The sequence below is a fragment of the Mercenaria mercenaria genome, chromosome 16 (genome assembly GCF_021730395.1).
Source record: "Mercenaria mercenaria strain notata chromosome 16, MADL_Memer_1, whole genome shotgun sequence".
NCBI classification, from domain to species: domain Eukaryota; kingdom Metazoa; phylum Mollusca; class Bivalvia; order Venerida; family Veneridae; genus Mercenaria; species Mercenaria mercenaria.
Window position 1 is genome coordinate 41,314,633 of NC_069376.1, and position 24,612 is coordinate 41,339,244.

Genomic DNA, 24,612 nt, shown 5'->3' on the forward strand with positions numbered 1-24,612 from the left:
ATCAAGACAAACACACGCACACACACACACACGCACACACACACAGTGCAAATACACGATAACAAAACGTACAAATAAAGGAAAAAAGTGGGACACCGCCTTTGAACGGTCAGTGGCAAAAACACCACTGGGGAGTTTAAACCTGTTTGTGATTCGCACCCAACCTCACTCTTACCCCAACCATGTTCCAAAGTCACGGGCAAGTGTAAATGAAAGTGATCCCCCAGGTAAATCTCTAACACACAAAAATTAAAACAGAAATCACTGCATGTGCAACATAAAAGTGCTCCTGTATGATTATATAAAAACTAAACCTTAAGAACAAAACTTAAAAAACTTGCGCAATGGTTTTGTACTTTCTGTTCGGGAAAGGCCATTTTGGACAGATCAGATCCAAACACAAGGCTCTACCTTTACAAATATCAATTAACAACCTTATATTGATACGACCCCACAAATGATACTTTAGATTATCTTTTACATCTATAATTCATTAACTTTCTTTGAGTAGCCAAATTATTTCTGATCGGAGTTGTTTTCCTACGTTACTCGTGTTGTGTTAAATAATTTGATCCAAAACAATGTTTCAGTACTGAATTTGTTGAACAATATCATGTCAACAAGCGTTCCATAGGTTGAATAGCCTTTGGCTTAACGCCAAAATGACTCATAAATTTCGATTGCCGGGGTGAATATCGGCGTGTTGAATGGGCAATTATAAAGAATTTGTAAAATTGTTTAAGGTACATTTTATTGCTAAAAACTCGATATTTTGGTGCTTGTCTTTACAACCTTTTTCGTGAAATTTTCTTTTCGATGAATGAAACTTCCATTGTAAATGATTAAGCTCTCTTTGGAAGTAAATATTTTGAAAAATAAATACTAACTTGTACCTGCAAATTCGGACAAAAGACAGAAACTAGAATGTGTCTGTAGGACACAGGGTGTGCCCCCCCCCCCCCCCCCCACCCCCCATTGGTACATTTGTCAGAAATAAGGGGCAATAATTCAATTGTCTGCAGTGTTAATGGGGTTTAGCCTAAATAAACATTTTATGAAAAGGATTCATTATTCTAGGCCATACATTTTTGAGCGATGAGCATCACAAACAAAAAATCCACTATTTTGGCTATTACAAGGGCAATAACTCTGTAACAAAGATTCTCAAGAAGAATGCCTAGTGTGAAAAGTCACATCATGATAAAGACTCAAGCAAGGTTTCATTAATTTACATTTAATAGGCACATAATTACGTGGAAGTGTGCATTTGTTTACTATTTCAGAGGCCATAACTTTAACAATAGGGGTGGAGCCAGCCAAAAAAAAATAAAAGATGGTCAAGTTTATATCATGATAAAGACGTATGCAAATTTTAAACCATTTATATTAAAAACTAGATGCGTCAAAAGGTAAAAATGTGCATTTTTTACTATTTTAGGGGCCATAACTCTGAAAATAGGGGGCGGAGCCAGACAAAAAATAGGAGGTGCGCAGCTTCATGTCATGACAAAGACTCAAACAAGGTTTAATTAATTTATGTTAAATACTTTTTGAGCTAGGCACATCACAAGGTAAAAATGTGCATTTTTGACTATTTCAGGGGCAATAACTCTGAAAATAGGGGGCGGAGCCAGACAAAAAAATAGGAGGTGCGCAAGTTTATATCTTGATAAAGACTCATGCAAGGTTTCATCAATTTATATCAAATACTTTTTGAGCTAGGCGCGTCATGAACCTCGGACGCACGGACGCACGTCCAGACGGCGCACGGACAAGACCAAATCTATATGCCCCCCACCACTCATGGGGGACACAAAAAGTCTTTTTAGGAGGTCATGTTTTTTTTTTCAAAATCGACAGCTACTACACGCAAGCAGTATTCTGTTTTAAATCGTAAACTAAACTTACTTAAATAAAGCATCTACTTCCGGCGAGCTATCAATTTTCAAATAAATGCGATTAAAAGGCCTGTTTGTGTCGATCAGTTCAGATAATTTATATTTTCTCCTTTTCTTTCATATAAACATCATCATTTCGTTATTCATTTGACATTACATTTGTATTTACAACAAAAATCCGTTATCTTATTACAAGGGCAATACACATAAAAGTCAGATGTGACAGTCTTATTTTTAGAAACGGTTGCTGTCGTTAAGTAATTGACAGAATGAAATGTAAATTTCAGCATTTATTTTCAGAACTGTTTGTGTTGTGCGTAATTATGTGATCAGGCTTTAGCACATGGCCTTATGGAGTGCGTAATTTTCGGCACTTAACGTAAAAACAGGAACTGTTGAAGGACTGGGTTCAAAAACGTTAAATTTATGCTTAAATCTACATTCGATACATTATGCATATAAACATAATTCACGACAGCATCGCAAATAGAATTGAGTGGAACAAATTTGGACTATTTCCATCGGATGCGTTGTCAAAAGGTATCACACGTGTTGACATAATTATTTGACAGGTCACAGTGCAAGTTTATAAATGAATCAATTCTTTTGCAAAGTGTTCAAAGCAAGGTTGATAATCAGTCGTCTGTATTTCAAGATTTGGAAACAATCGAACTACTCAGTACGAATATATGCGTGTATCACTGTCACGACACAAGAAATTTAGATGAAAAATTGACGCATTGTTTCATAGGTAGTTAATCCATGAAATTTGTCAGAATGGGTCATTGTCATGGTAAAAATATAATTGTTGATGTATTTACAATTTAGAACATTCATGCAAACTGACATGAAGTATTTGCTAATGAAGAAGAGGGTCAGAAAACCTGTGCCTACATGTATAATACATTTGTACATGTACTAGTAATTGACCGTGAGGCTGAATCAGCTGGTCAGAACGGAATGAAAATGTCATTAAGATTCCTTTAGTATACTTTACCTAATGTTAATTACCGTTTATTATACTAATTTCTACAAAAAAGTCTTGTTTGTTTCAGATGAATAAAGATCTTCACCATGGTTCAAATAATGGTTTAGATTTGTAAAATGTTGGAACCTATGCTCGGGACGGCGTATTCAAGTGCCTGCAGTGTCTTATTTAGCGAGGAAAGTATTATGGAGACCAACAGTATAGAAAGGTAATCGCCAATATTTTATAAAAAATAAAATATTACTATCTGAAAAAGCGATGTCCTCTAAGTAAGCTAAAGAAGGGATATCTCTTCATAGATAAATTTCTTAATGGACAAGGACTGGTCATGGACTCAAATGTCAACAAATACAAACTGAATGACAATAACATATATATTACCAGATTTATATAATAAATGGTATAGTAAACATTTTTCATGTCATGCATAAAATTTTCAACAGCAGATCAATGTGCACTAGACCTACAGACATACTTTTAAATTTATAGCACTTCTATATTAGTCAGTTATAAGTAAGCTTTACAAAAGGATTTCAATGACCATCTTTCACGTAAATATTTTATCTTTAGATATTTACTTCAGATGAATAAAATCCACATCACATATATCTAAGTTTACTTATATATAAATTAAGTCTGCATATAGAACTAAAGTCATAATTAGGTCATGCAAGTAACAGTTGATTCTTAAAATCAGCCAGTGCTTTTTAGTTGTAGTACACATTTATACTGTTTATCTATGCAAGTATATAGTGTGCACTGTTTTAAACCTCATGCATGGTACACATAAACTTGCTCATTTTACATTTGCATAAACTTCATGAAGTAAGTGTTCATGTTTTTAAAAATGAAATTTGGATTTAATACACCTTTATCTGAAGAAGTGAAGGGTTATGAATAGTTATAAAATGCTAAAATTCAGATCTGTCAAATTATCAAGCAATGTTAATTTTCTTATACTCATAGCTTTTTGTACAGTACTTATTTCAGATGAAGATTTAAAATGACCCAAAGAAACAATAGGACCATGTATGCTATAATTACCAAAAACAAGATTTAATTTGTCATATACATGTACAACATTTCTATAAAAGTAGATATCAGTTTTTTGAAAATAAATGTGACGTTTAGCATTTATTAATCAAACTATACTCGCTGAATTTATCAGAATTTAATATACAGATTCACAATTTTAAAGAGAAAACGCAGTAATGCAGTTGTGAAAGTAAGATATTTGTATGTTGCTCTTTCAGTTAAGGTATGATATGGTCAATAAAAACCCTGAATGCAGCCTTCGCTAGACCCTGAACAGTAGACATCAAAAAGGTACACCATAGTTTAGTGCTGATTTTATTAATGCATTCATGTGTAGTTACTAAGCAATTATATTTTCCTCCAGTTCAAATGATACTTGGTATACACCATCAACAGGGCCCCCGATAATGTTGTTATAACTTCTGGCCCAACACTTTTGTATATTTACATTGATGTATTTATGTATGCTTGTTGTATGTGTGTGTATTTAATATGTATATATATACAATAAAATATGATTAAACTAATAAATCTATGTCATTTTTTTCTTTTAAAAATTTAATATTAATAATATTTCAGATATAACATTTTACATTTTTTATTCTAAGATTTGTAGTTTAAATGAACATTAAGAACCTGTAAGATTTATAGTTGTGTAAAATGGTGATGAAACAGTGACTTAATTGTTTCCTTTCAGATGCTCTTCAAAAGGGTCACTGCTGTTTGAAGCATTGGTCAACCAAAACTGAACTGTTTGATGGTTCATACAATAGTGCAGTCATATTTACAGATAAAAATTGACAGAATCAAAGAAATGTCAATGATTAGAGGGAAAGCAATATACATCATGCATGAAGAACCTGACTTGGATTAATTTGCAAAATACTTTAAAATCTCACAATCGGCAATGACATTATGCATACAGAAGTTAAGAAAGGTGTACTATTTTAGAAAAATGTGCCAGGTCAATTCTGCTACAATAATAATTATCTTTTCACTTTTCTGAGTATAATTTTACATAAAAATTGTAACTTGACTACATCAATTTAGTAATCTAGTCTGGTCGATTTGTTTGTCAGTCTGTTTGTGATCGACAAAAATTGTTTTAAACTAAGAAACACATATATTGTATATTGGACAGTTTGTAACACTTTACGTTTCTAAAGTAGAAGTCTTTCGCTTTTGTTTTATAGTAAACTTTCCATGGTGTTTTAATGTAACAGTGCTATTGCTTTTAGCATGTACCAATAAGTAGTCAAAAAATAAACATTTACTTAACTTTTTATGAATGTAATGAATCTCAAATGACGTAGCACAAGTATTTATCATAACAAGATGACATGTAAAATTTATAACTCGGACTGCTACCTCAAAGATTAGTGTCATATATAGAAGCTCCTGTTAATGTTTATGACATCAACTTACTACGTTATTAAAAGCATACTTATTATGATGTTGATATATAATAAACACCTTCTTAAGAACTTCCAAAACGCGTTTCTATCAAGTTCATATAAAACTTGGTATACATCATCAACATGAAGCTGACGTAAGCATTGTATCGGGACTTTTATATCCAATAATTTTTGCTAGAGTTGTTGCCCTTTTTGAACTTCAAAATATTACAAAGTCATCACATTGTGAACTCAATCCTACAGTTTCCATCCAACTGAAATGGAACTTGGTATACATCAACAGAATGAAGTGGGCATGCGTATATTATCCGGGCTTTTATAGTCGATTATTTTGTCTGAAGTTGTGGCCCTTTTCACTAAACTATTCGTATTACAACTGCGCTTTGTAGTTTCCTACAGTTCTCTTCATTTCAAATAACACTGGTTCGGCACCATGAACGTTAAGTAGACATGCGCATTTGTTTTGTGTTCAGTTAGCTCACCTGAGTCAAAGGCTCATGTTGAGCTTTTGTGACCGCTCGATTTCGTCGTGCGTCGTGCGTCGTCAGTTTCTAAAAAATTTTTTTCTTCAAAACAACTGGACAGATTTACACTAAACTTCACAGGACTGATCCTTGGTAGATTAATCAAATTATGCCTCTGGGGTGAAAAGAGGCCTCGCCTCGGGGGTCCCAGGTTTATATAGATTTATACAGGGGAAAAAACTTTTAAAATCATCTTGTCTGAAACCACAAGACCTAGGCCTTTTATATATGGTATGTAGCAATTGCTTTGTGTTCCTCAACCAAGATTGTTTAAATTATTACCCTGGAGTGAAAAGAGGCCACGCCCCGAGGGTCCGAAGTTTTACATAGTCTTATATATGAAAAAAACTTCAAAAATCTTCTTGCACCTGGGATGAAAAGAGGCCCTGTCCTGGTGGTCCAAAGTTTTACAGAGACTTATAAATGGAAAACTTTAAAAATCTTTCTGTCTGAATGTTCAAGGCCTAGGCCTTTGATATATGGTATGTAGCATTGCCTAGTAGTTCTCTAACAAGATTGATCAAATTATGCCCCTTGGGTTAAAAGAGACCCGCCCCTGGATCACCTATTATATGAGTTATAACATAACATAACATAACATATATTTTAGTTGGCATTAAACTGCAATAGCACATTTATAGCCACAGATAGGAAAAATACATAAAAAATTATCTGAGCATATTTCCTGTTTAATTATAATTACCTGATGACCCCAAGCATGGGTCACTTGACTGTGACATTGACCTACTGACTTACTTTCTAGTAAATTTGGATGACATATACGGTTTTGCACACCTATCTTAAAACTAACTTTCAGTGACCATGAATGTGACCTACTGACCTACTTTCTTTATATTTAAGCTTCAGTTTGACATTTTAAACATGTAGCTCATATTACTCAGGTGAGCGATCCAGGGTCATGATGACCCTTTTGTTGAAGGTACAGCATAAACATTTGGACCACTTTTATAACTTTTGATACAGATATCAATACTCATCTTGAACAGTCTTAAGCATGACCTACTTCCTTGTTTTTGAAATTACAGTATAGAAAGTTGGACCATTTGTATAACTTTTATACTGATTTCTGTACTCATCTTGAAAAGTCATAAGCATGACCTACTTTTCTGTTTTTGAAATTACAGTGTAGAAATTTGGACCACCTGTATAATTTTCTATACTGATTTTAATACTCATCTTGAATAGTCTAAACTCATTCTGACCAAAAGCGTGAGCTCCACTTCTACTCTGCTAGTATTTATATTTCAGCCACTTAAGACGCTGATAAGCCAATCTACCCCTGAATACCTAGATATGTTTTGAGATATAACATTGAAACTAGTTAAGTTGGGGTCTAAAACTAGGCCACTAGACTAGATCAAAAGAAAATCCTGTAAACACTCTATTACACTCAGAATGTTTGTTTTCACGAAATCTTAAAAGATTTTTAATCTGGGTTACGTGGAATTTAAAACTTGGTCACTAGGTCAAATCAAAGGAAAAGCTTGTTTACACTCTAGAGGCTACTTTTTTGCTGTAATCTTAAAGAAAACTGGTCAGAATATTTGTCTCTTTAAAATCCTAGAGGGGTTAAAGATTGGGTTAGGTTTGGTCAAAAACTAGAAAGAAAATCTTGTTTACACTCTAGATGTCACATTTTTGCTCTAATCTTCATGAAACTTGGTCAGAACGTTTATCTCTTTGAAAACTCGATAAACTAGGTCATGTGGTGTCAAAAACTTGGGTCACTAGATCAAGCATGTTTACACTGTTTTTGTGTGCTATTCGGATGAGCGACCTAGGGCCATCTTTGCCCTCTTCTGTAAGTAAATTGAAGTAGCTACACAATAAAGTTAATTTCATTCAGCTGTGTAGTACAGTCGAAAAACAATTTAATGTCATCGGTTCCGCAGACATTTCAACAAAGGACGATAAAAACAATTGTTTGAAGCATTCTAAAGTACATTTTAGCGTAAATAGTCAGCCTTTTTAAACCTAGTGGGGTGGCAGGAACTAGATACATGTCTTGTCTGTATATTAATACATTTTAACTGGCCTCCGCATGTATTTTGAAGCATCCTATGATTTTGAAAATAAACATGACCAATTTTGTCCTCAAATTCGTCATCATACGACTTATAAAAGAGTCGCAGACGTAGTCTGACTATCTAGTTGCATACTTCGTTCAAAGACAAATTAATTGGTATATACATGTAGTTAAGGACCTATCTTCAGATCTAGGGCATCCTTCTTTTTCTACATAAATGACGTCATCCTGGCCGGTGCAGGTAATTTTTGAGGTGCAGGGACTTTTCGGGCTCATCCATGCGGAACGCTAATGGAGTATCGATTAAACGTTTCTCGATAGCAGACGACGTTATTGCTTTCTGATAAATATAGCAGACGACATACATTATATAATAACCCTCGCGTTTACATGAGTCATGATATAAAATGGAAAACTTGTTTACGTCTGTTTATCGTTATGTCACATTTACATATTAGGTATCTTATATTTTAGACGGTGTTGAAAACTTTGTTTAATCTCTGTCAAATAAACATTCAAGCAGACAACAGTTAGAAGTTAATTATTGGGAAACGAGTTATAGGAGAGCATACTACAATACTAATTGTATACATTGTTATTTGGACGTTAATATCAACTTGTATGACACACCCTCATTTTGGGAGCGCCGGGAGCACATTTTGGGAAGGCCGGGAGCGCATTTAGCTGCTGCTGCTGCTGCTGCTGCTGCTGCTTATCGAACCCATATTCATGCTGTTGTTGTTGTTGTTGCTGCTGCTACTGACTGATAATGTTTTGTTCTCCGTAAGTCAAACATCGAAGTTCATACAGAGTTCTTATTAAAAAATTGAAATGTGTAAGTCATTTCGATAAACAATATAGCCTATTTTATTTCTTTTTTAATTTTAACAAAGGGCCACATCTAAATATTATATTCAGTTTGAACAATGTTTTTTTTATATTAACATGATATAAATAATATCAAATATCCATTTATTTTTAAGGCATCACCACAGTGGTGGCCATTTTACTCAAAATTTTACATGCAAATTTTCATAAAAATAAAAGATGACTAAGTGGTAACAATAAAATCATTAATTCTGTTATAATTATGTTCTAAATATCTATGTGAACATATGCAAGTAAAAGGATGTGCATTTCACTACCTGTATTATGCCTTTATTCTATATTTTTCTCTGGCCAAAATGACAAAAATTTTGCAATTTTACGTGCAGTCAAACTCAATATATATTCAATACATTTAAAAGATAATAACAGCTAATTGTAATGCAGACCGTGAAGAACAAAGTGTAAGAAAATTATCTTAAAATTTTACCTGGTTACTGAATTATACAAAAAATCCCAACACCATCAAATTATCCAATTTGTGTTACCTGTTCACACATAATTTACATGTATATAAACAGGTGATATTACAGAACATTGTGTATAGGTTTACCTAGCTAGCTGTGGTCAGTAATGCATATACAAACAACATTTTAAGTTAAATTTACATGGGGTTGTCTTTTTGTGTCTAATGCAACAACCAGGAACAATGTCGACAAAATTCCGTAAGAGTTTGCAGTATACATATTGTACTTTAAAATGAACTAAACTTTGTCTTTGTAATATTTTTTATATTGGAGTTTGACTGCACGTGAGATTTCAATAATTTGGGGTAAACTTTCGGTCTAAACGAGACTCAAACATTTCACAAGCGGCATATGTACTGTAAATCATCATATGCTTCTATGTTGATGATAATTTTACCAACTGGTAAGGCTTTAGTGCAATTTTCAAGTAAATAAAATATGAACTGATATTGAGTTGTGACTGTGGCGGTGCTTTAATGTCCATTATTTCTAAAGCCTTTTTACTTTGTAAATATATTCAAAATGAAAACATCGGGTTGCAATATAATGAACAATGGTATAGGGTATTGTAATACATTTTTCTATACATTCATTATAGGATTCACCGCGTCAGTGTAAAATGATACTAACGGTCTTTATAGTTTTCTTCTGTAATTTATTGAATGTGTAGGGAGGTACATTTTATAAAGATTTTATCAATGATAATCGGATGACAATAGAATTTGTGCATTGGATTTTATATCCGTTTATTGTATTTTGTTGATATTAAGGTGTGTTAATATAAAGAGAAATTAATAGTATGTATGGCTTCAAGATTTGAAAAGACACGTAATGGTCAAACATTGAAGTTCATACGAAGAACAAAACATTATCAGTCAGTCAGTCAGCAGCAGCAACAACAACAGCAGGAATGTGGGTTCAATATGCAGCAGCAGCTAAATTCGCTCATGGGGCTCCCAAAATGCGCTCCCGGTGCTCCCAAACTGCGCTCTCGTGGCTACAAGTTGATATTAACGTCCAAATAGCAATGTATACAATTAGTAATGTAGTATGCTTTCCTATAACTCGTTTCCCAATAATTGACATCTAACTGTCGTCTTCTTGAATGTCTACTTGTGATTAAACAAAGTTTACAACACCGTCTAAAATATAAGATACCCAGTGTATAAATGGGACAAGCGATAAACGGACGTAAACAAGCTTGTACTTGTATATCATGACTCATGTAAACGCGAGGGTAATTATATAATGTATGTCGTCTGCTATATGAATCAGAAGCAGTAAACCCCGAAATGGGTATTGGAAAAATAACGTCGTCTAACATGGCTAACATTTACAAAAGAGCCGATTTCGTTATACAGGTAATTCAGTTAATCAATAACAAACAAAAAAAAAAATTTATGTTTGGATTTTAATTATTTAGTACCATTAACTACTTCTTGTGTTATGTCTAATTGCCAATGCATTGTGTAAATAATGGCTATATAAAAGTTGCAAAAGTAAATGTAGGGTGGGATGTCATTTTATACATCAGAATGTAGTTGTTTCAACTATTATAATCCTGACTTCAGTTGAATTTACTATCTCATGGCGCATTACAAAGGTTGGAATTAGTGTGCCTATATATCCGGAAAAAAATGGCCTAGACTTTGCGTTTAATAGCATTCTTTGTTAATGCTCTACAGTCATGTTCAATATTAAATCAGACATAGAAACTGGGGAAATTTCAGTGATGGGATGGGGGGTTGGGGCGTCGCTTTCTACAGATTAAAGTAATGTCACACCACCGCGTCAAGGATTAAAAATGTGCAATTGGTTATAAACGTCTTATTTTCGCCATTCTTGCTACTTTTTATTATAGAATCGCAATTGTTTTTGGTGATAATTATTAATTTTAGGAGTAAAACAAAAACGCCGTGTTGATCTATTAAATTTGAGATTATCAAAATTCGAAAAGACTAAAGTCACTTCTACAGAATGAGCTAAGCTTTTCGTTAGCGTTGACATTTTGTTAATATACTCCTTCTGAAACATCAGTGTTGGACTAACGGTTTGTAATCTGTTTGACCATTGCAGGATGAAAATAAAATCTACTAAGTATATTTCATAAAACTAGTACTTACTATTGACACTTCAATAAAATCCACAAAGAAACATAAAATGCAACAAAAATAGCAGATTTTGTTTGATTAAAATCGTTCCTGAGTTAATATGACATGCACAAATGCATTCAAGTATTATCTAAAATGGCCGAGAAAATGCTGTCAATGACAACTCTATTTGAATAGCTTACGCATGTGCTATAGTAATCTCGGGATTGTGCGGGCGTAAATCAATACTGTCGTAACTATTCGTATGTTCAAAAATCAAGTGATATCAAAGTTTGAAAATATATTTTAGTTAATTGTAAATATCAAGCTTTTATGCATTCAAATAGCATGGTAATGATGTTCTTAATATCTTTAGAACAAGCTAAAATTATTTCTTTGAAAAAGAGGTAACCGCTCTTCAAGTGTTTGGTGTCTTAGCCTGACATCTAAAAATGCGTAATGTATTGTTTTCGATGTAAGTACAGACCTAGTTTTATAGATGTCATAACTTCAAAAATACTTAATATTTGTAAATTTGATATTATATCAAATTTCATATGCGCAATCATTATGACTTTGAAGTTATGGTAAATTTATTTCTTGTTATAACATCTTGAGAATCCCTAGTGTGACAGGACCCGGTAGAGTTAGCGCACCACTATGTCACTAGAGAATCTGCTGATGTTATATAATGCCACAAACATGCGCTAAGTTATTCTAGCCTCAAACGCTTGAAGATAAATATTTTGTCCATAAAAACCTCTAAATGCTCATTCAATGTGCGGGTATGTCAGGGTTGTTGGTTTACGTAGATGTTATTTCCTTTTGACATATCTTTTCTTTGGCCATAAAACGTTTATATTTGGCAACGGAACGCGCATATCGGCATTATAACAATAAAGTGCGCACATTGGAGGCTGAGCATGCTATATGGTATGCTGATAAACATTATGAAGTAAGGTTTCTTTTGTGGTGATTTATTACAGCTTTCTTCAATTCCTTAACCGACACAACAAACGGGGAGAGAATCCAGGCATTTTATGATGTATTTATATATCTCAAAATGGCCAAAAACTTGTGATATGCAGGGATTTTTTATAAATGCCTAAAATTCATAGACGCCGGAATTGTACATTTTGGTCAAAACAACGCTGATTCTGGTCTTTGGTTATTCAGTTACTGTCACAGAAATACCAGAATTTATAAAGGCCTGGGAAGTAACAAAATAAAACAAAATACAGCGCTTGAGTGCGGTGCATATACAAAACGTTCTCTCAAACAGCTATGATGAGCTAAACTGATTTCTACACTATATATAAGAAATGAATGAGACCAGCTATAGTACCTCTATACAGGATTTATGCGTTTAAGCTTTACACATTCACTTGTTTTAGCTAATTATAGCTCTATGGTTTTGAATTTCAATCCTCTTACTCCTGCGCTTCTTATCCAGCATGAAGATATTTTCACGCATGGTATATTTTAACGTTACTATCGAGCCATTATATTGTTTGGTTAATTGAAACATAACCTTTGTCAGTAATCATGAAAATATCGAAAGATTTATCTAAAATGACTTCATTATTTCACTGAAAGTGCCTCAGTGTCACTCTTACAAAAATTCTGAATCTACCTATCTGATGTTTATATATTTTTGGCTGTATAACTGAATGTCTTATATTTCAGTGTTAGTTAATTACTTTGTTTTCAAACTGCTATCAAGGACATCCTGTTTGAAACCAAGCGTCAGATCAGAAATTTGCTACAATCTGATTAAATATCTAATATAAATTTCAACTTTTTTTGAAAAGGTAGAGAAAGTGTTTAAACAAAGTAAAATATTATGAATCGAAACACAAATAGCGCACTGAATTTTATTAACATGATAATACAATATTGCAAATAAGGCAACATCCCCTTTTTAATTTCATTTTTGGTTATAAGAAAATGTGGGCAAAAATTGAGATTTGTCCAGATATTGATATAAATTGGCTAGTTTAGTCACATTCTGGTAAAAAAAATGAGCATTTCATTGAAATTTTGCTAAAAACATTGATAAAAGCACAAAAATAAAACACATTTACACTGTTTTTGATGTTTGTGTGTAATTCGAGTCCTACGTCTGACCATATCTTTTCCCCCACACCCCTGCAGACTTACCACTTATTTGATCAAACTTATCATGATATTTATGGTTCATTTATTAAAAGTTTTCATACTTACCCGTTGTAAAATTGTGTATATGTAATAAAATTGTTTTAGAAGTATCTTAGATAAAAAGACTAATTATTTCTCACCAGCGTTCCAGAAAATAAATACTATAAGAGAAAAGAATTAGAATTCATGAGATAAGATACATGAAATAATATCAAAATAAAACAGATATCGATAACGTTACATTAAAAATGATCTAAGAAATTCGAACCGGTGGTAACGTGCGTAGAAGTCAGACATCTTACCACTACACCTCCGTGTCTCTGGTAAACTGGGTATGTTACTTTAATAATACAGATATTTTCACGATACAAATATTGGGTAAAAAACCGAAAACGCCCGAAAATACTGGCGAACATTAATGAGTGCCAGGTCAATACTTGCGGACAATACAGTGCAACCTCTGTTGAGCAACACCCTTTGGGAAATACAAATATTGACTGCTATGTAGAGGTTGTTGCTCTGGAGGGGTAAATTTCATAGTGTATTTCAGCTTAGGGAAATTTTGATGATGTTGTTAAAGAAAGGTTTTTGTTTAAGAGAGGGCCGCTCTGGAGAAGTTGTACTGTACATCGTTTCATGACTCTAGGTGAAATAATTTTAAGGTAGAGACAACACAAGCACTTTAAATCTATTTTCACTAAGTCAAGGACCGTGAATTCAGTTTAATTGAGTAAAATCCCCCCCCCCCCCCCCCACACACACACACACACACACATACACACACAAACACCACACCTGCACAACTTCACATGCTATATAAAATTCCTCTAAGTTTATATGACTCTAAGTAAAAAACTTTTTTAAAATTAATGCGACACAAACTTATATCCCATTTATCCAAATTATTGACAATCAAGGGCCATAACTCTGGTTTGACAGAAATACGGAACAAAATCCCAGGTGCACAACTTCACATGTTGAATTATATTCCTATGATGTTTTATGATTCTAAGTTAAATACTTTTGAGGTATGTGCGACATATCTTTTATGTATTTTATGCATATTTTTACTAAGTCAAAGGCCATTATTCTGGTCTGCATGAGTGATATCTCTTAATAAAAGTCAGGTACACAACTTCACACGCTGAATAATATTCCTGTGATGGTTCATAATATTTGGACAAACACTATACATAATCATAATGTTAAATGGTAGTTGTCTAATAGACTTATTATGTGGTATTATGAAAATCGATATCAAAAAGTCACTATCAAGCTAGATATTTATCTAGGACGGAAACATATTTACTTACTTTCTTGTCAGCCGAAAACAATGTCAACTGCGTATCTCACCACAGCCATCTTTGCACGAATATCCGTTTGTTAAATTTGCACACTGATTTCTTCCATTATTCCACTTTTTAAGGTCGTGGCGCCATGATATAAACAGCCGTCAATATCGCCTCCAAAGATTTATAAAACCATAACATATTGATCGAACGTGTAAATGTCGTGATTTGTTGAATAGAGCAATTAAGATAGTGATTCATAATACACATGGAAATTTGATCACTTAAAGAACCTATCGATTTACGGTCCGTAAAAATATGCGTAAATTGTGCAATTAAATACAAAAGCGTTAATGTATGATATTTGTCTTTCGTTGTTTATTTCATGTTTATACGCCCGTTTTAGAAAAAACGTGACGTAATTTTTGATGGCACGTGCATCTGTTCGTCTGTCATATCGTCCGACCGGACGTCCGTACGTGCGTTATCATTCGAGTTCGTGGCATAACTTTATAACCATTAGAGGTATTGACTTTAAATTTTGCATATAGGTAGAGAGCGATGAGATAATGTGCAGAGCGCTTAAAGCGTATCTGTAGTCAAAGTTGAGCTAAAATATCAAAACTGTCGACCATATTTTGTGTCCGGACCATAACTTAGTAAGCATGCAAGCTCGGCATGTAGGTAGGTGGCAATGAGACAATGTGCAGAACACATGAACAGGTCAAGAGTCAAGGTCACAAATTGATCTCAAAGGTCAAATCTGCACTATATATTACACCTCCGTCAGTATCTTGTCTCTACCACAACACCCTGCTGCTGAATTCCAGGCGTAAAAAACTCTGACTATGATGGTGCTATAGATTACTACTGTTGAAAAATCAAAGGACAATAAGTCAGTCAAGAATCTTTCGACTCGACCGGAACACAAAGATAATATGCGCATCTCAACTTGATATTAAAGCTTCCGATGATGTATGGCTAAATTCCAACCTGCGGTTTCTGAGAAGTACTCCGGACAAGAATTGTACTATAGTATACTTCTTTTGAATAATCAAAGGGCAATAATTTGGTGAAAAATCATCCGAAATACGAAGATCATACGCGCATCTCCTCTTGTTGATGAACCTTCCTATGAAGTATTGCTAAACTTCAACCAGTGGTTGCTGAGAAATACTCCTGACAAGAACTTTACTATAGTATACTATTGTTGAATAATCAAAGGGCAATAATAACCGGCTGAAAAATATCATCCTATCGGAACACGATAATATGCGCATCTCCTCTTCATAGTGAAGCTTCCTATGAAGACACGCTAAATTCCAAATAGTGGTTACTGGGAAATACTCCGGACAAGAATTGCATTATAGTAGTTTATTGTTGAATTATCTAAGGACAAGAACTAGATGGAAAATCATCTGTTTGGAACAGGAAGATAGTACGCACTCCTCCTGATAGTGAAGTTTTCTACAAAGATTTCCAACAGTCGAATGCTGATGTATACTCAGTACAGGAATTGTACTATAGTATGCTATTGTTGAATTTTCAAAGGACAATAACTCGGTATGAACATTTTCGACTGGAACAAGAAGATAATATGCACCTTTTCTTTTGATAGTAAAGCTTCCTATAAAGTTTCACTAAATTCCTAAGAGTGTTTGCTGATAAAAACTTCGGACAAGTATTATGATACAGTATAGAGACAGTATGGCATACGTATGGCTTAGTATCATATACGTAAAATCAACTAACTCATACGTGAGGGTTCCTATTTGCGGCGCTTCAACGTTTTATTAAGCGGAATTTATTGCAATATTTAAGATATTTTCTCGATAGGCTTGAATTAATAATCATTCATTGCTTTCAGTGACTTTATTAAAACAATTTTATTTTTGTTCTTTTAGAGAGCCTACTTTGCTTATAATGGTGTCTTAATTAAATAGGTATCTATATAATTAATTTCTGCAGTAAACTGAGTCAAAACCGGACTTGATATCTCGTTATCGTATACTGCTATTTTAGATATTACAACGAAGATATCTCTCTTGGAAAAGAGCTTTCAGTCAAAGGCCAGATCAAGAAAGCTCTTTTAGAATATAGCTTTCTCTCGACCTAAAGAGATATCGCTATAAAATAAACGTTACATATAGTCACTTCATAAATAGTAAAACGGCATGCCATACAGAAAATGTTAAAATCATGTTTTGTGATCTCAACTAATGTTAGAGACTGGTCGTTATTCATGTAGAAAGCTATTGCATACACTGTAATGTGTTTTTAGAAGACTTATTGAAATGCTATGAATATGAGCATTATGTGGTTTCACACTGCATAACTAGGCTTTATTCTACTTATTCCTTATCAAATTCCGCGAATACAGTCAGAAGTGTTGTCACTGAACTACTGAGTCAAGTATCATGCTTACTCTTTATCTGCTTTGATTCCATCAATAAAACTTTGCCTAGGGGATAACTGCAAAACTATTGAAAGGATTTTGCTCAAACTTTTCACAATTACACAGGGCATTTAGAGGATATTCAGTGCACAAGATATCTCTACTTTTCTTGCGTCTTTGATTACATGTATTTCTCTTTAGTAATTTACTAGAAACCTTAAATTTACTGAAACCTTGCATGGTGGTAAAAAGCAGGTTTATAACCCATTATTGTTGCAAGCAAATTGGAGAAGTTCTTTTCTTCCCTCTCTACCAAATATGCATACAATTCATTATTTTAAAATTAACAGTTCCTCTCTTTGATAACCTTTATCGTTAGATATTATGGGAGGAAAATGTCCATGTCGTTGGTGGTGTTTTCACATTTAGTTGTATTTGCAATGCCAGTAAGTTCTTAATTAATAAGTAAGTATGTATCTATGGACTATTGATCTAAGATATTGACCTGTACTCTCTTTTAGAGGAGAGTAGAGGTCTTTGTACAACATTGAAATAAATACCTAGCTTAGCTTGCTTCAATGGCCTTGTTGTACACTCATTTCTTGAAGATCTGAGAAAAATCAATTAAGAAGAAATAGTGTGATTTCTGTTGCATTATCACTGCCTAAAATTTACTTAATTGAAATTATTGCCTGATCCGAAATAGACCAAACTTAAGGCCCAAAAATAAGTATGTAAAATGATGATTAGGAATGGAGGTATGGCGACATATTACAAAAAAAAATGCATCTTAATTATTACCTCCCTTAATTACATATAAAGTTTTGATAAATACCGTCTGCAAATTTTGTTAGGAACTTAATTTGATTAATTCTAGCATATATCATATTTGCTAAATAAATTAGCGCATAATATTATAAACATTTAGATTACTTACTACTATATGTACACTTTTTGAAAATGTTCAATTATCTTGTTAATAAATTAATGTCATTCCTTGATATATATAACAAAGTTAGCCTTTATCATGGCATTATGATTTTTAAGATGAATCTCTGTTACCTTTAAATCTTTTGTATTTGAATCTTCAATAATTAACTGTTATTTCCACTTCTTTGAATATTATTTACTGGCCGAGTCTTTGTGGAAATTCATGTATCATTTGATCCAGTTAATTAATGATGAGTTTGTGTATTATCTAAAATATAACGTCTACAACTATTACATTGAAATATAGTATAATAATGTATAGTTTTTAACACACATTGGCGTTTTATTTCATGATGCACTTTTATCAGCCATTTGTGGCGTCTAAACGTCGACGTCCATTTGGCGCTTCGACGTCATTTCCGTATTTCACGAATCATTGTGTATGTTATTGTCAACTGAAGAAGCTTATTAAAGCGAAACATGTTTTGACAAATCTGTGTTGGTTTATGAATTTTCAACATCAGATTTTTTAAGACCCAATCTACTTATTAAAAACACATACACTATTGTCAGAATGTAGGTTGTCTAGATCGAAACAACGAAAGAATCCAGACAAACCTAATGATAATGCAACTGCTACTACAGTGCATACAGCTGTAACATTGCTAAATTAACACAATTATGAGAATATTTGCCATATAGTGCACACATCTCAGAGTTGTTTTTAAACATTTAAAACGTGTTTTATCAGCGAAATTGTATGTGTATCCTGAACAAAATAATATAAACTGTTTGGTTACGTTTAATTGTATTAACTTATTGTAGTCTCTGTCACACATACTTGCGTGCAGCCTCTTCATGTAAATTGCTTTTCAAATGATCGAGTTATTTCAGATTGAAAAACATGCACCGACCAATTTACTAGTCACATTGTAAAATGGACGAACGACTGAATTTCGTAGCTATATTAAATGTCGAATTAGGCTTGATATAGAAAGCAGATAGTTTATGAATTGCGTTGTATATTTGGATCCCAGACCATTTAAATGCGCACAGGTTTTAGGTGGGTTAAAGCTTTAAAAGCTGTGAAATTATCTGTCGAAGATGATACCCATTCCGGTAGGCCTAAAACCTCTGTTACCAAGGTACACATCGCTGCTGTAACTGTAATATCAGAAGGTAGTGAGCAAACAATTCTGAAAAAGGTTTGGACCCGAGAAATGTTTGCGCTGGATGGGTACCTCATTTGTGTACTGAGTCACAGAGGAGCAAAAGTCACAACGCCTTAAATGTGTCCGGGAACGTTTGAAAACATACAAAGGCTGTGATAGTCGGGTTATTTCTAAATTGCTATCAGGTGATGAAACCTGGGTGCACATGTTTTAGCCACAGGGAAGGGATGATAATAAGCAATTGAAGCGAAAATATCAAAAACGCCCCTGTATTGCCAAAAGCACCATAAGTTCGAAAAAACATGTTGTACGCAATTTTCTTCAATTCTAGTGGGCAATTCGTTCAAGTGCCTTGTCCACCTGGTCATACAGTCACTGGACAATTCTGGAAGAACTCTGTATTGAAGAAAGTGAAAAAGTTTTACAATAAGAAACATACAAGTGAAGGATGGTCAAGAGTCCATATTATACAGAAAAACGTCTCCTCGCAAAATATGTAGTTGTTTAATCGTTTTTGACTTCTGAAAAGGTGTAAACTATCTGCCTTTTTCACCTGACCCGAGTCCGTGTGACATTTTTATTTTCAAGGCTTAAGAAAATGCTTTCTGGAAAGAAATTCAAGGCCAGAAGTTCTCTTGGCATCGCCATTTATCAGTGCCTTCTCAAACAGATACCAAAAATTGGGTAAAAAGTTTTAAAAATGTGTTTCGGTAATGGGGGAATACTTTGAAGGTTTGTAATAAAAATAATTTTGATAAAGCATAGTACTTAAGAAATCAAATGACAGACCTTTTTGCATGACCCTTGTATAAATCACAGAACAGCACGAGATGGAGGGATAAATCTTCAACATACATGGCATTTACTTTCGAAAAATAATTACATTCTTTCTTGAAAAATGCTGGCAAAGTTAAGCAGTATTTCAGGTAATCTATAGATTCTGCTTAACACTCACAATTGCATGGCTTATACTCATTATGAATCGTTGTTAACAGTTGAAGGCTATGATCATTGATGATCTTTGTTAATGCTTAACAAAGTCATATATACTGCGCCAAACTAGCGATTTTCATTGTAACTTGAAATTCAGCCTTGTATATAAACATGGAAATAGCGCGATAGTCTGTATTTTCTAAATGTTTTATACAAATCTGGAATAAACCCTGAACAACACTATGGACAGTTCATATTAGAAATTCATATATCCGTTTAACCGAAAGAGGGTGTTAGCTGATTAAGTATTTAGTATGATTAAGATTTGTACAACTTTTGTTAATAACAGTGTCTAAGTTCTCTCTTTGACTTATTACAAAGTATACCAAGATGGACGATGCAGTTAGTTTCTTCAATCACACCATTTTCCATGTATGTTTTCTTTGTGTGCACATGTCCATCATTGACGGTAAACCTTTTGGAGAGAATGATAACAATACCATGTTATCTGCAGCCGTAGGACAGCCGTTATATGTGTTGTTTATCTTTAAGCTGTACATATTACTACCGGATAATCATAGGGTTATATTCCCAAAACTTATGTTGTATAATTAAAATGTAACATAGTTGTAACTCAAAATGACAAAACGTAATTCCCTCAAGACTGTTGAAAGTTTACTTACTGCAGTCTTGCGAGAAACTGGTGGTCATTTGTCAATAAGAAAAAAATGACTTACTGCTATATTGCATTAGCAAGAATTTTGAACTGTTTGCTTCTAATAGTAATACCTTTAACATAATTTATGTGCAAGGATGTGGTAACAGGGTGGAAATGAATTTTCAACTCAATACACTATGCGTCTCCTGTAGAAATGCTTCAGAAAGCTTTTTCATACAAATTAAATCATTTGTAGTGGTTAAAGTACCTTTTTTACACATACACAATAATTAATCAATAGTTTACAACAGCTTTTAGCAAAAAGAAAAACTGATCAGCAATATGTACAATCATCGTATGAGTATAGGTCGCACCTTTTTTTACCGAGATCCTGGTCAAGAGACCGATGCACTCTATACATGGGTATAGGACAAGCCACATTATTCCCTGGCTCAAAAAATTAAGACAAGAGGGCCAAGATGGTCATAGGCCGCTCACCTGAGAAACACACCATAACAGTGTCAACATGTTTGACCTAGTGATTTCATGGACACAAATATTCATAACGAAAAACGGCGTTAAACCCAAAACAAACAAACAAATAAACATCCAAGACTTTAAATATCAGTATAAATATTCTGACCAAATTTCATGAACATATGGTCATAAGCGTAGCCTCTAAAGCGTTAACATGCTTTTCCTTCGTTTTGACTGGATGACCTAGTTTTTGACCCAACATGACCCAGATTTAAATCCAACCTAGAAGTCATCAAGACAAACATTGTGATCAAATTTCATGAAGATCTAGTGTAAAATGCAGCCCTTATTGCGTACACAAGGTTTCTCTTTGATTTGACCTTGCGCCCTAGTTGTTTACCACAGATAATTTCTTTGATTTGACCAGGTGACCTAGTTTTGATCCCAGATAAACATACTCGAACTTGACCTAGATTGTAGACAAACATTCTGATCGAATTTCATGAGAATCGGGTGAACAATGCAGTCCCTGTTGCTTACACAAGGTTTTTCTTTGATTTGACCTAGTGGCCTTGTTTTTGAGCAAAAGATGACCTACATTTGAACTTGACCTAGATTTGATCAAGGCAATCAGTCTGACCAAATTTATGAACTTCAATTGAAAAATACAGACTCTATCGCATACAAAACGTTTTTCTTTGATTTGTCCTAATGACCTAGTTTTTGACCCCAAATGACCCATATACAAACTCGACCTAGATTTTATCCAGACAAATATTCTGATCAGATTTCATGCGGATCCGGTGTAAATGCAGCCCCTATCGCATACACAAGGTTTTTCTTTGATTTGACCTAGTGACCTAATTTTTGACCACAGATAATCCATATTCTTATCTGACCTAGATTTTATCAAGGCAATCATTCTGACTATATTTTATGAATATCCAGTGTAAAATGCAGCCCCTATTACGAACACAAGGTTTTTCTTTAAATTGACCTAGTGACCTAATTTTTAATTCTAGATAACTCATATTCAAACTCAACCTAGATTTCACGCAGACACATTTTCCGATCAAATTTCATGAGGATCCAATGTAAAATGCAGCCCCTATCGCATGCACAAGGTTTTTCTTTGATTTGACCTAGTGACCTAGTTGTTTATTCCAGATAACCCATATTCGAACTTGATCTAGCTTTTATCAAGGCAATAATTCTGACCAAAATTCATAAAGATCAATTGAAAAATACAGCCTCTATCGCATACACAATGTTTTTCCTTTGATTTGACCTAGTGATATGTTTTTGACTCCAGATGACCCATTTTCGAACTTGGCCTAGACTCCATCAAGGAAATAATTCTGACAAAACTTCATGAAGATCAGTTGAAAAATACAACCTCTATCGCATATTGCATCTAGACAAACATTCTGATCGCATTTCATGAAAATCGGGTGAAAAATGCATTCCCTATTGCTAACACAAGGTTTTATTTGATTTGACCTAGTGGCCTAGTTTTTGAGCCAAGATGACCTACATTTGAACTTGACCTAGACTTGATCAAGGCAATCAGTCTGAAAAATATATGAACTTCAATTGAAAAATACAGCCTCTATCGCATACAAAACGTTTTTCTTTGATTTGTCCTAATGACCTAGTTTTTAATTCCAAATGATCCATATTCAAACTCGACCTAGATTTCATCCAGACAAATATTCTGATCAAATTTCATGAGGATCCGGTGTAAAATGCAGCCCCTATTGCATACACAAAGGTTTTCTTTGATTTGACCTAGTGACCTAATTTTTGAACACAGATAATCCATATTCTTACCTGACCTAGATTTTATCAAGGCAATCATTCTGACTAAATTTTGTGAATATCCAGTGTAAAATGCAGCCCCTATTACGAACACAAGGTTTTTCTTTAAATTGACCTAGTGACATAATTTTTAATTCTAGATAAATCATATTCAAGATCAACCTAGAGTTCATGCAGACACATATTCCGATCAAATTTCATGAGGATTCGGTGTAAAATGCAGCCCCTATCGCATGCACAATGCTTTTCTTTGATTTGACCTAATGCCCTAGTTGTTTATCTCAGATAACCCATATTCGAACTTGATCTAGCTTTTATCAAGGCAATTATTCTGACCAAAATTCATAAAGATCAATTGAAAAAATACAGCCTCTATCGCATACACAATGTTTTTTTCTTTGATTTGACCTAGTGATCTGTTTTTGACTCCTTGATGACCCATTTTCGAACTTGGCCTAGACTGCATCAAGGAAATTATTCTGACAAAATTTCATGAAGATCAGTTGAAAAATACAACCTCTATCGCATACACAAGGCTTTTCATTGTTTGACCTAGTGACATAGTTTTTGACCTCAGATGATCCATTTTCAAACTTGGCCTAGATTTCATCGAGGCAATCAGTCTGACCAAAATTCATACAGATCAATTGAAAAATACAGCCTCTATTGCATACACAATGATTTTCTTTGATTTGACCTATTGACCTAGTTTTTGACCTCAGATGACCCATTTTCAAATTTGGCCTAAATTTCATCAAGAAAATCATTCTGACAAAATTTCATGAAGATCAATTGAAAAGTACAGCCTCTATTGCATACACAAGGTTTTTCTTTGATTTGACCTAGTAACCTAGTTTTTAACCCCAGATGACCCATTTTCAAACTTGGCCTAGATTTTATCAAGGTAATCATTCTGACAAAATTTGATGAAGAAATACAGCCCCTATCGCATACACAAGCTAAATGTTGACAGACAGACAGACAGACAGACGACAGATGCCGGACATCAAGCGATCATAATAACTCACATGAGCAGCTAAACATTGATCTTTGTAACAACGCGTACCTTACATTGAAGACAATTCAAGGGGAGTAACTACCTATGACTCGGACATAGGTAAAGCCGGTATCGGGACATGGTGTCTTTTTTTATAAAATGTAAAATTAAGAGCTCCCGTAAAAGCTTAAAGAAACGCTGTTTTTCATTAACATATTTTACAATGCATTTCTATAACTCATCATCAAGTTTTAGCAAAACCTGTGTCAACTTTCCCAAGTTGGTGTTTTCACACATCAAACCAACCGAAATTACAAGTTGCCGCAACACAAGAGTAGATAATCAGGAGATGTTTGAAAAGGTGATGAGATCGAAAAGGTGTTGAGAAGTTTGAGATAATTTGGACAAAACTTTAAATACCTCGCGATTTTAATATA

General features: G+C 33.8%; 1 protein-coding gene across 1 annotated transcript in view; it reads right to left on the reverse strand.

Annotated features, from left to right (window-relative positions):
• LOC128549655 (uncharacterized) overlaps positions 1 to 15,005 on the reverse strand; it is a 61,791-nt gene extending 46,786 nt beyond the window's left edge. The window contains exon 1 of the mRNA XM_053526802.1: positions 14,820 to 15,005. The gene's annotated coding sequence lies outside the window, so the exon portion shown is untranslated. The remainder of the gene's footprint in view (positions 1 to 14,819) is intronic.
• Positions 15,006 to 24,612: the final 9,607 nt, after the last annotated feature.